The following is a 16122-nucleotide window of genomic DNA, read 5'->3' on the forward strand; positions in this document are numbered from 1 at the left end:
TTTTCCAGATGAGGGAACTGAGGCCCAGAGAAGTAAAGCGACTTGCCCAAAGTCTCACAGCAGATACGTGGCAGAATCGGCATTAGAACTCTGGTCCTTCTGATTCCCAGGCCCAGGCTCTGTCTGTCTGGACCCCTGGAAGACCTTGGGGAGCTGGGGAGGGCAGAGGCTGGGGTGGGGACAGGAAGGGGTCAGGGTGGGCTGCCCAGCCTGTGCCCCAACTGGTTGGCTCATGAGGAACCCACCTTTACCCCACCTGGAGCTTGGCCAGAGAGCTGGCAGGAAAGGGGAGCCAGTTAAAGCCAAGAGAGGTGGAGGAGGAGGAGGAGGAGGAGGAGGAGGAGGAGGAGGAGGAAGTGAAGTCATTGGCCTGGAATGTGAAGAAAGCAGCTGTATTGGTAGGGAGGGCCCCGTTCTCCCCCCAAGTTAGAGCCCCTGACCAATGGAGATGTCACCAAAGGCGGCCCCCTCCCCAGGGGAGAGAGAAAGAGAGAGAAAAGAGAGACAGAGAGAGAGGAGAGCGACAGACACAGAGAGAATGGAGAGACAGAAAAGAGTAAGAGAGAAAGACAGAGATATGGAGAGAAGAGAGGGAAACAGAGCCAGAGATAGACAGACAGAGTGTTCCACAAGGTTGTGAGTCGGGGAGGCAGCGGGGCCCAGCCCCATCCATAGCAGAGGGCAAGAATCAGGGCAGGGCTCCAGGTACTCTCCCAAACCCCTAGTACAGTTGCTGTCTTGTGCTGTCGAGTCCTCTCCTACCCATAGCGACACCATGGACGCATCTCTCCCAGAATGTCCCACTTGCATCTGCCATCGTTCTGGTAGTGTATACAGATTGTTTTCTTGGTAAAAATCTGGAAGTGGTTTACCATTGCCACCTTTCGCACAGTAAACTTGAATCTCCGCCCTCAACTCTCTCGCTTGCTGCTGGTGCCCAGCCCAGGCGAGTTTTGACTTGTAACAGATTCCCTTCCACTCGCTAGCCATGGCCCAAGCTAGGAATGGAACGGGTAGGCCTCTGCTTGATCTCCCTCTGGTAATCGAGACTAGTAGAGTACTGGAAACTCTCCAGCATGACCCTGCGAGGGGCCTTAGTACAGTGCTCTCCACATAATAAGTGCTCAATGATAGAATATCTATTCTATTTATTTTATTTTGTTAGTATGTTTGGTTTTGTCTCCCCCTTTTAGACTGTGAGCCCACTGTTGGATAGGGACTGTCTCTATATGTTGCCAATTTGTACTTCCCAAGCGCTTAGTACAGTGCTCTGCACACAGTAAGCGCTCAATAAATACGATTGATGATGATGATGATAATGATTGCCCGACAAGAGGAAATGGAAATTCCTCTTTGTTTAAGCCAAGCGGCTCTGGGCCGCTTGGCCCAACCCTGGTCTCAAACCCTGCCCTCTCCCTGACTTTCCCATCACTGTAGATGGCACTACCATCCTTCCCATCTCACCAGCCCTCAAACTTGGCGACATCCTCGACTCCGCTCTCTCGTTCAGCCCTCACATCCAGTTCGTCACCAAAATCTGCTGGTCTCACCTCCGCAACATCGCCAAGTTCCACCCTTTCCTCTCCATCCAAACCGCTACCCTGCCGGTTCAATCTCTCATCCTATCCGGACTGGATTACTGCATCGGCCTCCTCTCTGATCTCCAATCCTCCTGTCTCTCCCCACTTCAGTCTATACTTCACACCGCTGCCTGGATCATCTCTGTGCAGAAACGCTCTGGGCACATTACTCCCCCCATCAAAAATCTCCAGTGGCTACCAGTCAACCTAGGCATCAAGCAAAAACTCCTCACTCTCGGCTTCAAGGCTCTCCATCGCCTCGCCCCCTCCTACATCACCTCCCTTCTCGCCTTCTCCAGCCCAGCCCGCACCCTCCGCTCCTCTGCCGCTAACCTCCTCACTGTGCCTCATTCTTGCCCATCCCGCCATCGAACCCCGGCCCACATCCTCCCCCTGGCCTGGAATGCCCTCCCTCCGCACATCTGCCAAGCTAGCTCTCTTCCTCCCTTCAAAGCCCTACTGAGAGCTCACCTCCTCCAGGAGGCCTTCCCAGACTGAGCCCCCTCCTTCCTCTCCCCCTCCCCATCCCCCTTGCCCTACCTCCTTCCCCTCCCCACAGCACCTGTATATATGTTTGTACAGATTTATTACTCTAATTTACTTGTACATATTTACTATTCTATTTATTTTATTTTGTTAATATGTTTTGTTTTATTGTCTGCCTCCCCCTCCTAGACTGTGAGCCCATTGTTGGGTAGGGACCGTCTCTATATGTTGTCAACTTGTACTTACCAAGCACTTAGTGCAGTGCTCTGCACACAGTAAGCGCTCAATAAATACGATTAAATGAATGAAATGGTCTCAGAGCCCGACAGGCTTCCCACAGACCACAGGGAGCATGCCACTCCTGGGTCCTGGACCGTGTTTTGGGGTTGGGGGGGAGGGAGTGGAAGGAGTGCACTGTTTCCCCTAGAGCTGTTTGGGCTGGACATCCAGAGTGTAGGATAGTGGATAGAGCCCAGGCCTGGGAGTCAAAAGGTCATGGGTTGCAATCCCGGCTCCGCCACGTCTACTGTGAGACCTTGAGCAAGTCACTTCACTTCTCTGTGACTCAGTTCCCTCATCTGTAAAATGGGCATTAGGGCTGTGAGCCCCATTTGGGACACGGTCTCTGTCCGACCCCATAAGCCTGTATCTACCCCAGTGCTTAGAACAGTGCTTGGCACATTGTAAATGGTTAAGAGATACTACAGTTATTATTATTATTATTATCATCATCATCACCTTCATGGTTACCTTGGCAGAAAATATGGCAAGAATAAATCTATAGGTTTGAAACTCCAGTTACACTTATTTTTGAAATGGACAAGCTGGAAGGTTTCAAAGACCCCCTAAATGTGGGGGGAATCTCCCACTAAAAAATCTACTTGGACCCACCTAGGGGCTCAGATACTAGGCACTTGAGTAGAGTTACAGATCAAAGACAGTTATAACAAGTGAGTGCTGATACCACACCTATCGATAACCCGGGAAACCTTTGGGACAAGGACAGATTGAATCAAACACCACAGAGGTCAAGCCTTGGCATTTTAGAGTATATGGAAAATGCCAATATAGGTAGTATTACAGAAACAGCATGGCCTAATGGATAGAGCCAGGGCCTGGAAGTCAGAAGGACCTGGGCTCTAATCCCAGCTCTGCCACTTGCCTACTGTGTGACCTTGGGCAAGTCACTTCACTTTTCTGTGCCTCAGTTCCCTCATCTGTAAAATAGGGGTTGAGACCGTGAGCCCTAGATGGGACAGGGACTGTGTCCAATCTGATTAGCTGGTATCTACCCCAAGTGCTAAGTACAGTGCCTGGCACATAGTAAGTGCTTAACAAATGCTAAAAAAAAATAAAATAAAATTCTGAATTGGTTCACTGATGCAGGCCCTTCCTTTCTGTAGGACAGCCCCTTATCCACCACTCCTCCTTTGTTGTTTATCACTTTATACTATGTTAAAGGGATCTTTTTCATTCATTCATTCATTCAATAGTATTTATTGAACATTTACTTTGTGCAGAGCACTGTACTAAACGCTTGGGTGAGTAAGAAAGAACAATAAACAGATATGTTCCGTGCCCACAATGAGCTTACAGTCTAGAGACAACGAGCTCTTGTAGGAATTCTTAACTTCCTAGACTGTTCCAGGAAAGGGAGGGGATTCCTGACAGGGAGGGGTATACCCACCTCTGCTGGCCTCTTTCAATCCTACCGCAGTGGCCTCTGACTTATTTTATGCGTCCGTCCCTCCATCCTGCCGCCGGTTTTCCCTCCACAGTGTTTCTTGGATCTGCCCCTTTCCTCCCTACCCTTTATCCACACCCGGGGTTTCAGAGTCTCATCACCTCCCACCTGGACTCTCGGATGAGTCTCCCTGCCGGTCTCCCGGCCCCTATCCTCTTATCGTCTCAGCTCATCCTGAATTCTCATGCCCAGATCATCTTCTGAAAACATCAATTGATCCATCAATCAATGGTATTTATCGAGTGCTTAATGCATGCAGAGTGCTGTACAAAGCGCTTGACAATACAACAGAGTCGGTAGACATGTTTCCCCCTTCTACCTCGCTAGTCTCCTACTCACCTTGCCACACTCCCACGACAACCCAGCCCACACTCTTTGCTCCTCCGGTGCTACCCTTTTCACCGTTACTCTATCTCGTCTCTAGTGCCACCGACCTCTCGCCCACGTCCTGCCTCTGACCTGGAACGTCCTCCTTCCTCATATCTGACAGACAGTGACTCTTCCCCCACTTCAAAACCTCACTGAAGGCACATCTCCTCCAAGAGGCCTTGCAGACTAGGCCCTTCTTTCCTCTTCTCCCACTCCCTTCTGCATCCCCCTGACTTGGTCCCTTTATTCATCCCCCGCTCCCAGCCTCACAGCACGATGTCCATATCTGTGATTGATTGATTGATTGATTGATTGATTAATATTGATGGCTGTTTCCCCCTCTAGACTGTAAGCTCACTGTGGGCAGGGAATGTATCTGTCTACAGTCGTATTGTACTCCCTCAAGTGCTTAGTACAATGCTCTGAACATAGGAAGCGCTCAATAAACATGACTAACTCTAAGTTCTTTGAGGGCAGGGAACGTACCCTCCATCTCTGTTATCCCGTTACACTGTAAGTGCTCAATAAATACGATTCAGTGATTCCCTTCCCAAAGTGAACTTGAAGTCTGAGAACATCATTTAAAATATATGCTCCCCCTCCTCAAAACTTTCCAGTGGTTACCCATTTCTCTCCACATGGAACAGATCCCCTAACCATTGGCAGCAAGACTTTCCATCAACTCCCTCTTTGCTTTTTCCCTCTCTTCTCCCACTTTACCCCAACTTGTACACTTGGCTCCTCCCAAGCCAACATGGCCTAGCGGCTAGAACAAGGGCCTGGGAATTAGAAAGACATAGGTTCTAATCCCAGATCTGGCACTCAGATCTGCTGTGTGACCTTGGGTGAGTCATTTAACTTCTCTGTTAAGTGCCTCAGTCACCTCCTCTGTAAAATGGGGATTAAGAGTGTGAGCCCCACGTAGGATAGGGACTGTGTCCAACCTGATTAATTTAGATCTACTCCAACACTTGGAACAGTACTTCACACACAATATGTGCGTAACAAGTACTATTATGATGGTGATGATGATGGTGGTGATGATGCAAATCTCACCCCCACCACAGGAATCCTGTCACATTACTGCCTGGTGGGAATGCATTCATTCATTCAATCGTATTTATTGAAAGTTCACCGTGTGCAGAGCACTGTACTAAATGCCTAGGAGAGTACAATGGAATGGGGAAGCAGCGTGGCTCAGTGGAAAGAGCACGGGCTTTGGAGTCAGAGGTTGTGGGTTCAAATCCCGGCTCTGCCACTTGTCAGCTGTGCGACTTTGGGCAAGTCACTTGACTTCTCTGGGCCTCAGTTCCCTCATCTGTAAAATGGGGATGAAGACTGAGTCCCACATGGGACAACCTGATTACCTTGTATCTACCCCAGCGCTTAGAACCGTGCTTTGCACATAGTAAGTGCTTAACAAATACCAACATTATTATTATTATTATTATAATACAGACACATTCCTTGCCCACAACGGAAGTGGAAAGCACAAGACTGGGCAGGCACGTGCCTGTCCCGGTGAACTTCCACTCTCTGGTGCGTGGGTGGACGACCCACCGTGGTTTGGGTGGGACGACTCCCTTCTCTGACGTGTAGGCAAGTGAAAGAGTAACCCGGCCCAAGACCGATTAAGACACGGAACAATGTTTCCCCATGTTTCTGCTGCTTGTAAGCTGTGAGCCACCCCCTTCCCCCTCCAAATTCACCCACAGCCTCCCACGCATGCCCAGTCAGGCAGGCAGACATTCACATACTAGCGGGCGCCCACATACACACCCTCTCACACAAGAACACACAAATAATAAGGACAATTGTGGTGTTTGTTAAATGCTTACTCTGTACCCTGCACTGTTCTAAGTGCTAGGGTAGATAGGAGATCATCAGGTCCCACGAGGGGCTCCCACTCTGAGGAGGAGGGAGAACAGGGATTGAATCCCCATTGTGCAGATGAGGGAACTGAGGCCCAGAGAAGTGAAGTGACTTGCCCAAGGTCACACAGCAGGCATAATAATAATAATAATAATAATAATAATAATGGTATTTGTTAAGCGCTTACCATGTGCCAGGCACTGTGCTAAGTGCTGGGGATACAAGCAAATGGAGTTGAACACAGTCCCTGTCCCTTGTGGGGCTCACAGTCTAAATCCCCATTTTACAGGTGAGGGAACTGAGGCCCAGAGAATAATAATAATAATAATAGTAATAATAATGGCATTTATTAAGCGTTTACTATGTGCAAAGCACTGTTCTAAGCGCTGGGGAGGTTACAAAGTGATCAGATTGCCCCGCAGGGGGCTCACAGTCTTAATCCCCACTTTACAGATGAGGTAACTGAGGCACAGAGAAGTTAAGTGACTTGCCCAAAGTCACACAGCTGACGTGAAGTGACTTGCCCAAGGCGGACAAGTGATGGAGTCAGGATTAGAACCTTCCGACTCCCAGGCCCGTGCTCTATCCTCTATACCATGTGGAACCCAGATGAGAACTCAGGTCTTCTGACTTTCAGGCCTGTGCACTTTCCACTAGGCCAAGAGTCAGTCAATCAATTAATCCATCGTATTTATTGAGCGCTTACTGTTTGCACTTGGGATGCCTCAGGACCCCCTCCTCTAGGCTGTAAGCTCATTATGGGACAGGGTCTGCTAATTCTGTTAGATTGTCCTCTCCCAGGTGCTACAGACAGTGCTCTGCACATAGCGCTGAACAGACACCACTGATTGGTTGAGTGATTGACTCTCTGCCTGCAGAGCAGCTGTCTGTCAATCAGGCAAGGGGAGAGTCAGGGGGCAGGTTTTATGCCGAGACCACAAAGTCACTTCAGCCAATTTACTGAGCGTTCACTACATGCAGAGCACTGCACTGAGCGCTTGGGCGAGAACTAGTGGACGCACCAGAACTAGCGGACATATTCCCTGCCGATAACGAGCTTCCGGTGTAGAAGGTATCAATGAATGGTGTTTACGATGTGCTTTCTTTGGGCAAAGCACTGTAACTATGCACTTAGGAGGGTATAATGCAGTCGGTAGATACACTTGTGCTGTGAGGGATGATGACCATAATAATAACAACAATGATAATAGTAATCAATATGTATTTGAAAATCCCTTTTGGTAATACGAAGTTGATTGATATCTTTCAAAAGACCCGGCCCTGTTTGAAGAACTTTCCTGGAGATCTTCCTCTGGGCAGAGGATGGGAGGGAATCGCTGATGCTAAGGTCAGGTTTCAGAAATGACTCATGAGCCTTCTCATTTTATCAGTTTTCTTTTTTTTCTTATGGTATTAGCTAAGTACCTATTATGGGCCTACTACTGTTCTAAGTGATGGGGTACAGCTAATCAGGTTGGATACAGCCCATGTCCCACAGGGGCTCACAGATTAAGATTAAGATTACAGATGAGGGACCTGAGGCCCAGAGAGGTGATGTGACTTGCCCAAGGTCACACAGCAGGCTATGAAGCAGAGTGATCCAGTGGAAAGAACACAGGCCTGGGAAACAGGGGACCTGGGTTCGAAACCCAGCTCTGCCACTTCTCTGCTGCTCAGTTTCCTCATGTCTGAAATGGGAATTTGATACCTGTTTGGCCTCCTACTTAGACTTTGACCCCATGTGGGATAGGGACCGCATCCGACCTGATGAACTTATACCTACCCCAGTGCTTAGAACAATGTTTGGCACCTAGTAAGCGCTTAACAAGTATGATAATTATTGTAACCATAGCAAGTACCATATTTATTAAATGTGGGAGCTGGGACGAGAACCCAGCTCCTCTAGACTGTCAGCTTGTTGCGGGCAGGGAATGTGCCTGTTGAGGGTTCTATTGTACTCTTCGAAGTGCTTAGTACAGGGCTCTGCACACAGTAGGCATTCAAGAAATACAACTAAATGAATTCTGACATTCCACGCTCCCAAACTGTGAAGTGCAGGTGTTCTGGAGGCGCTTTTTTTCAGAATGCATTTCTTTTGGATGAGTGAAGTCGGCTAAGGAAGAAGCGCGCGTTCTGCCTTTATTTTGGGGAAAAAAAAAACAAAAAACCAGACTTGATTCAATCTACCCAACAAAGCGGTATCTGCGATCCCGGCGGGGGAGCCACGACTGACCTTTCCAGAGAAGACCGTGGACGCCAAACCGGGAGCGCTGGGTTCAGGACGGATGCCACTTGTCCAGTCGCTAGCCCACTAGAAGGTCCCTCTGTGGGGGCGGGAGACTCCGGCCCAAAGAGGCCCCCAGATATGGGGAGACCCCGAGAACGCAGCCGAAGCCTCTCCGCACGCTGGATCGGAAGATGAGGTTGTGTGGAGGCAATTCTGCTGGATTTCTGGGGACGCGGGGGCCGGTGGCTCGGTCGCCTCGGTCACTCGGTCAGCTTCTTCGCCTTCTGTGACACCTTTATGGGCTCCGCCGCCGGTTAATCGAGAGAGAGCAACTGCAGAGTAGAGACAAAAATCTCTGTTGCAGGAACCACAGTCCTAGCGAATTCAATCCACTAGATCCTAGGCTCCCTAACCTCCTTATGCCTTTGTCTGTAAGGGCTGAGTACAGTGGTTTATACACAGTAAGTGCTCAATAAATACGATTGAATGAATGAATGAATGAATGAACCCCGTCTCCACCCCACAACACTTAAGCATCTATCCCTACACCCTGCCACTTCCCATGCCATTCAGGCAAAAACTCCTCACCCTCGGCTTCAAGGCATCACCTTGCGCCCTCCTACCTCACCTCCCTTCTCTCCTTCTACAGCCCAGCCCGCACACTCCACTCCTCTGCTGCTAACCTCCTCACTGGGCCCCGGTCTCGCCTGTCCCGCCGTCGACCCCCGGCCCATGTCCTCCCCCTAGCCTGGAATGCGCTCCCTCCACACATCCGCCAAGCTAGCTCTCTTCCTCCCTTCAAAGCCCTACTGAGAGCTCACCTCCTCCAGGAGGCCTTCCCAGACTGAGCCCTCTCCTTCCTCTCCCCCTCCCCATCCCCCCGCCTTACCTCCTTCCCCTCCCCACAGCACCTGTATATATGTTTGTACGTATTTAGTACTCTATTTATTTATTTATTTATTCATTTGTACATATTTATTCTATTTATTTTATTTTGTTAATATGTTTTGTTTGGTTCTCTGTCTCCCCCTTCTAGACTGTGAGCCCACTGTTGCGTAGGGACCCTCTCTAACTTGCCAACTTGTACTTCCCAAGTGCTTAGTACAGTGCTGTGCACACAGTAGGCACTCAATCAATACGACTGAATGAATGAATGAATGAATGCCTGTCTGTTTCCCTCTCTAGACTCATTATGGATAGGCAATGTGTCTGCTAATTCCCTTCTAGTGTCCTCTCCCAAGCGCTGGTCCAGTGCTGTGCACCCAGTAAGCGCTCAATAAACACCACCAACTGATTGATCAATTGATGGATTGACTGCTGGATGCCTCTGGTCCACTAGCAGGCCCCCCCCCCACCCAGTCCCGGGGTCTGTATTTAATAATAATGATGGCATTTATTATGTGCTTACTATGTGCAAAGCATGTAGTGGAGTGAGCATGGGCTTGAGAGTCAGAAGGTCATGGGTTTTTATCATTCATTCATTCATTCTATCGTATTTATTGAGCGCTTACTGGGTGCACAGCACTGTACTAAGTGCTTGCAAAATACAATTCGGCAACAGAGACAATCCCTACCCAGTAGCAGGCTCACAGTCTAGAAGAGGGAGACAGACAACAAAACAAAACAAGTAGACAGGCCTCAACAGCACCAAAATAAATAGAATGATAGATCTATGCATATCATTAATAAAATAAATAGAATAATAAGTATGTACAAATATACACAAGTGCTATGGGGCGGGGAAGGGGGTAGAGCAGAAGGAGGGAGTAAGGGCAATGGGGAGGGGAGGAGGAGCAGAGGAAAAGGGGGGGCTCAGTCTGGGAAGGCCTCCTGGAGGAGGTGGGCTCTCAGTAGGGCTTTGAAGGGGAGAAGAGAGCTAGTTTGGTGGATCTGAGGAGGGAGGGCATTCCAGACCAGAGGTAGGACGTGGGCCAGGGGTCGATGGCGGGACAGGTAAGACCGAGGCCCAGTGAGGAGGTTAGCAGCAAAGGAGCGGAGTGTGCGGGCTGGGCTGTAGGGGAAGCAGCGTGGCTCAGTGGAAAGAGCGTGGGCTTGGGAGTCAGAGGTCATGGGTTTGAATCCTGGCCCCACCACTTAGCTGTGTGACCTTGGGCAAGCCACTTCACTTCCCTGTGCCTCAGTTACTGTTGTCCACAGCGGACTTGACATGACTGACTCCATTTTGTGTAGGCTAACAGTAACCCTCCATTTTGTGCAGGCTGAGAGAACAACTCCTTTTTGTATTGTCTGCAACAGATGCCTTCAAGGCAATTAACAAGTAACACTTATATATGTAAGGTCGTAGGTCGGATGACATCCTGACAACATTAGATAACAGAATTTAGGACTACATCCTGACTAGACAGTGACAACAGAAGATAACAGAATTTAGGATGACATCCTGACAAGACAGTAACAACAGAAGATAATGGAATTTACACACCTATTTATACAAGGCCATAAGGCAGATAACAACCTTAACAAGGCAGTAAAATCATAGAATTTACATTCATCCATCCTGTCGGTCCTAATTGGATTCCTGAAATTCCTAAATGCTCCCTCCCATGTTGCTGTGACTCAATAAAAGACACAGTGAGAATGGGATCGGGGCTGCTTGTCACTCGTACCTCTCCCGGGAGGTGAACGGGCAGGTAGCCACTTTCCTTCTTTACTGCTCTATCTGAACTCATGTCTCCGAGTCATTTTTCCTATCTGCATCACCACCCTGGGTACAAGAACCCTGCGGCCGATTTACACCGATTAACCTATTTTGCACCCTACTTGTCGATAACAGTTACCTCCTCTGTAAAATGGGGATTAAGAGGGTGAGCCCCAATTGGGGCAACCTGATCACCTTGTATCCCCCCCCAGCGCTTAGAAGAGTGTTTTGCACATAGTAAGTGCTTAACAAATTCCACCATTATTATAATTATTATTATTATTAGAAGGAGAGAAGGGAGGTGAGGTAGGAGGGGGAAAGGGGATGGAGAGCTTCAAAGCCGATTGTGGGGAGTTTTTGCTTCATGCGAAGATTGATAGGCAACCACTGGAGATTTTTGAGGAGCAGGGTGACACGCCCAGAGTGTGATTGAGAATGTGCGCCCCACCTGGGACGGGGACTCTGTCCAACCCGATTTGCTTGTATCCACCCCAGCGCTTAGGGGTAGCGGTAGCAGGAAGAGGAAGTAGGGTTAGTGGGGGAAGGAGCAAGTGGGGGAAAGGAGGCAGAGGTACCAGGGAAAGAAATGGGAGAAAGAGGAAGTGGGGGGGAAGGGATAACAGTAACGGGGGGGGGGGGCGGGAGGAGGAGATTGGGGAGAAGGAGGTGGGGGGAGGAGGTAGGGGTAGCCGGGGTGTGAGCCCATTGTGGGGTAGGGATTGTCTCTATCTCTCGCCGAATTTACTTTCCAAGCGCTTAGTACAGTGCTCTGCACACAGTAAGCGCTAAGTAAATACGATTGAATGAATGAATGAAAGGGGTGGAGAAGTTATCATCCATTCCCTCATTCGATCGTATTTACCAAGCGCTAACTGTGTGTCGAGCACCGTACTAAGTCCTTGAGAAGAATACAATAAAACAAGACACAGAAACATTCCCTGCCCACCGCTGACAGTTTAGAGGGGGAGACTGGCATTAATGGAAATAAATAAGGAAGCGGGGAGAGAAGACTGGGAAGAAGATTGGGCAGGGGGAGGGGGGAGGGCTAGGGGTAGCAGGGGAAGAGATGGGGAAGGAGGAAGTGGGGGAAAGGGCTAGGGGCTGTGGAGGGCAGGAGACAGAGGGAGAAAGAGGGGGGTGGGAGGTAGGGATAGCAGGGGAGGAGATGGGGGAAGGAGGTAGTGGGGACAAGGGGCCAGAGGTAGTAGCGGGGAGGAGATTGGGGGAGAAGGACGTGAGGGAAGGAGGTAGGGGGGAGATGGGGAGGAGATGGGGGCGTGGGGGTGGGGGAAGAAAGAAGTGGGAATAAGGGGCTGCGGGTAGTGGAGGAAGGAGATTGAGGGAGAAGGAGGTGGGGAGGAGATGGGGAGGCGGCAGTGGAGGAAGCGGGTAGGGGTACCTGGGGGAAGGAGAAAGGGGAGAAAGAGGTGGAGGAATGAGGTAGGGGTAATAATGATGATAAGAATGACGGTATTCGTTAAGCGCTTACTATACGCCAGGCACTGTACTAAGCGCCCGGCTCCACCAACTGTCAGCCGTGTGACTTTGGGCAAGTCACTTCACTTCTCTGGGCCTCAGTTACCTCATCTGTAAAATGGGGATTAAGACTGCGAGCTCCGCTCCCCACCCCGCCCGTGGGACAACCTGATCACCTTGTAACCGCCCCAGCGCTTAGAACAGTGCTTTGCACATAGTAAGCGCTTAATAAATGCCAACATTATTATTATTAATATTATTATTATTATTACAAGCTAATCAGGTCGAACACAGTCCCTGTCTCATGTGGGGCTCACAGTCTCAATAGCGCTTTAGAACAGTGCTAGGCAGAGTAAACGCTTAACAAATACAATCCTCATTATTTTGCAGATGAAATAACTGGCGCAGAGAAACGAAGTGGCTTGGGAAGAAGGTTAGGGGAGCGGAGGGGGGAGATTGGGGGAGAAGGGAAGTGAGGAGGGGGTCGGGAGACCGGGAGCCTGCTGACCTCTTTCTCTTCCATGGGGATTGGGAAGGTGGGCCGGGCGGCCAGCCTCCTGGGAGGGATCGAGCAGTAGGCGGGGGAGCCGCCGGTCGGGCCGAGCCGGGCCCGGAGGCCCCGAGGGGACCACGGAGAGTCTGGCGTGGAGCACGGGGAGCCAGGCGGGGAGCGAGCAGGAGGAGCCAGCCGGCCAGCGCTCCACCGCCGCCGGCGGGCGGAGGAGAGAGAGATGGAGGGCAGGGGACTGCAGCCCACGGAGCAGGAGGGAGGAGGGAGCGCCCGGGAGGAGCCGGGGGGCTTGTACAGCGATTAGTGCAGTGCTTGGCACACAGTCAGCGCTTAACAAATACCACAGTTCTTCTGCTTATGATGATGATGATGCAAGGGGCGGGGACGGTGGACGGTCGCTATCCGGGGTCCAAGGGCCCGCGTACCCTTTCAGCCGAGGAGAGGGGCGGCGGTGGCCAGAGCAGAACGTCGCCGCAGAGCCCCGCGGGGAAGCTGGTGGGCGACTCCTTTCTGGCCGAGTATCCGGGGCCGGGGAGATTAGAAAGGGGAGAGGGGTCCTACGGACTGAGGCCCCTCCCCGGACCGAGGCCCCTCCCCGGACCGGCTCTGTCCGCCGTCGAGGAATCCCTGGAGAGGAGTGCGATCCAAGCCCCAGACCTTGGCGAGGGGGACGGATGGAGTCAGAAATCAATAACAGTCATGATGGACATGATCATAATCATTGATCATTCATTCATTCAATCGTATTTATTGAGCGCTGACTGTGAGCAGGGCACTGTACTAAGCGCTTGGGAAGTACAGGTTGGCAACATATAGAGACGGTCCCTACCCAACAGCGGGCTCACAGTCTAGAAGGGGTAGACAGACAACAAAACAAATAGAACAAATATGTACAAGCAGAATAAATAAATGGCTCTTAAGCGCTGACTAGGTGCCAAAAACTGTTCTCAGCACTAAGGTAGATGCAAGGTGATCAGGTTGGACGCAGTCCCTTTTCAAACCATGTGAGGCTCACTGTCTTTATCACAGTCACAGAGTTGTCCAAGGTCACACAGAGCAGGCTAGTGACTGGGATTAGAGGTCCAGCATGCTGGGGAAGCAGCATGACCTAGTGGATAGAGCACGGGCCTAGGAGTCAGAAGGTCATGGGCTCTACGACTTGTCTGCCGTGTGACCCTGGGTAAGTCACTTCACATTTCTGTGCCTCACTTACCACACCTGTAAAATGAGGATTGAGACTGTGAGCCCCACATGGGACAGTAGCTGTGTCCATGGGTTTGCTTGTATCCAGCCCAGCGGTTAGTTCTGTGCCTGGCACGTAGTAAGCTCTTGACAAATTCCATCATCATCATCAATCTCTCTCTTTTTGATGATATGAGTTTTTCAATGGTATGTTTAAGCACTGTATGAAGTACCGTTCTAAACGTTGGGGTAGATATAAGGTCATCAGGTTGGACACAAGTCCATGTGTTTATGGATGAGGGAACTGAGGCCTAGAGAAGGGAAATCACACAGCAGGCAAGTGGCAGAGCCAGAATAGTAATGATGATAATACAGATGACATTTATTAAGCGCTTACTATGTGCAAAGCACTGTTCTAAACGCTGGGGAGGTGACAAGGTGATCAGCTTGTCCCACGGGGGGCTCACAGTCTTAGTCCCCATTTTTACAGATGAGGGAACTGAGGCCCAGAGAAGTCAAGTGACTTACCCAAAGTCACACAGCTGACAATTGGCGGTGTCGGGATTTGAACCTGTGACCGCTGACTCCAAAGCCCGTGCTCTTTCCACTGAGCCAGGCTGGTTCTCAGGATTAGAACCTAGTACTTCTGACTCCCAGGCCCATGCTGTATTGTTCTATTGTCCTCTCCTAGGCACTTACTAGAGGGCTCTGCTCAGAGTAAGTGCTCAATAATTACCATCATAATTACCATGACTGATCCCAACAGGGGTGGCCAAGCCACCAGAGGGTGGCAAGTCGCAGAGGGTGGTGTGTGGCCATCTGTGTAGCCAGCACCTGGCATTCTGAGGAGTGGAAGGAGAGGTAGAAGCAGCATGGCCCAGGTGGACAGAGCCCGGGGCCTGGGAATCAGAAGGGCCTAGGTTCGAACCCAGCCTCTACCGTAAACTGCATGTCAGTTCTGTAACCTTTCATTCATTCATTTATTTATTCATTCATTCATTCATCAATCAATTCAATTGTATTTATTGAGGGCTTACTGTGTGCAGAGCACTGTACTAAGCATTTGGAAAATACAATTCATCAACCAAGAAAGATAATCCCTACCCAACAACAGGTTCACAGTCTAGAAGGGGGGAAACAATACAACAAAACAAGTAGACAGGCATCAATGGCATCAATATAAATAGACTTATAGATATATACACATTGTGAAAAAAATTAATTGGCCAAGTCACTTCACTTCTCTGGGCCTCAGTTAGGGTGCTCCTGGGTGCCCCGGGCCTGGAATGCCCTCCCTCTGCCCATCCACCAAGCTAGCTGTCTTCCTCCCTTCAAGGCCCTGCTGAGAGCTCACCTCTTCCAGGAGGCCTTCCCAGACTGAGCCCCTTCCTTCCTCTCCCCCTTGTCCCCCTCTCCATCCCCCCATCTTACCTCCTTCCCTTCCCCACAGCACCTGTATATATGTATATATGTTTGTACATATTTATTACTCTATTTATTTATTTATTTTATTTGTACATATCTATTCTATTTATTTTATTTTGTTAGTATGTTTGGTTTTGTTCTCTGTCTCCCCCTTTTAGACTGTGAGCCCACTGTTGGGTAGGGACTGTCTCTATATGTTGCCAATTTGTATTTCCCAAGCGCTTAGTACAGTGCTCTGCACATAGTAAGCGCTCAATAAATACGATTGATGATGATGATGATGATGATGATGCTCAGCTAGGTCTAGTTCTCAGTGCTTGGTTCAGTGTTTGGCCCACGGTTAGAATCAATCAATCAATCAATTAATCGTATTTATTGAGCGCTTACTGTGTGCAGAGCACTGTACTAAGCGCTTGGGAAGTACAAGCTGGCAACATATAGAGACAGTCCCTACCCAACAGTGGGCTCACAGTCTAGAAGGGGGAGACAGAGAACAAAACCAAACATACTAACAAAATAAAATAAATAGAATAGATAGGTACAAGTAAAATAAATAAATAAATAAATAGAGTAATAAATCTGTACAAACAT

At 49.8% G+C, this 16122-nt stretch overlaps 1 long non-coding RNA gene across 1 annotated transcript in view; it reads right to left on the reverse strand.

Annotated features, from left to right (window-relative positions):
* The window catches only part of LOC119944763, a 38054-nt gene extending 25018 nt beyond the window's left edge, over window positions 1-13036 (reverse strand). Inside the window, exons 1-2 of the long non-coding RNA XR_005455955.1 lie at window positions 12922-13036; window positions 8285-8610 (exon numbers count right to left, since the gene is read on the reverse strand). This is a non-coding gene — a long non-coding RNA (uncharacterized LOC119944763). The remainder of the gene's footprint in view (window positions 1-8284; window positions 8611-12921) is intronic.
* Window positions 13037-16122: the final 3086 nt, after the last annotated feature.

Source organism: Tachyglossus aculeatus, chromosome 23 (genome assembly GCF_015852505.1).
Source record: "Tachyglossus aculeatus isolate mTacAcu1 chromosome 23, mTacAcu1.pri, whole genome shotgun sequence".
Lineage (NCBI taxonomy): Eukaryota > Metazoa > Chordata > Mammalia > Monotremata > Tachyglossidae > Tachyglossus > Tachyglossus aculeatus.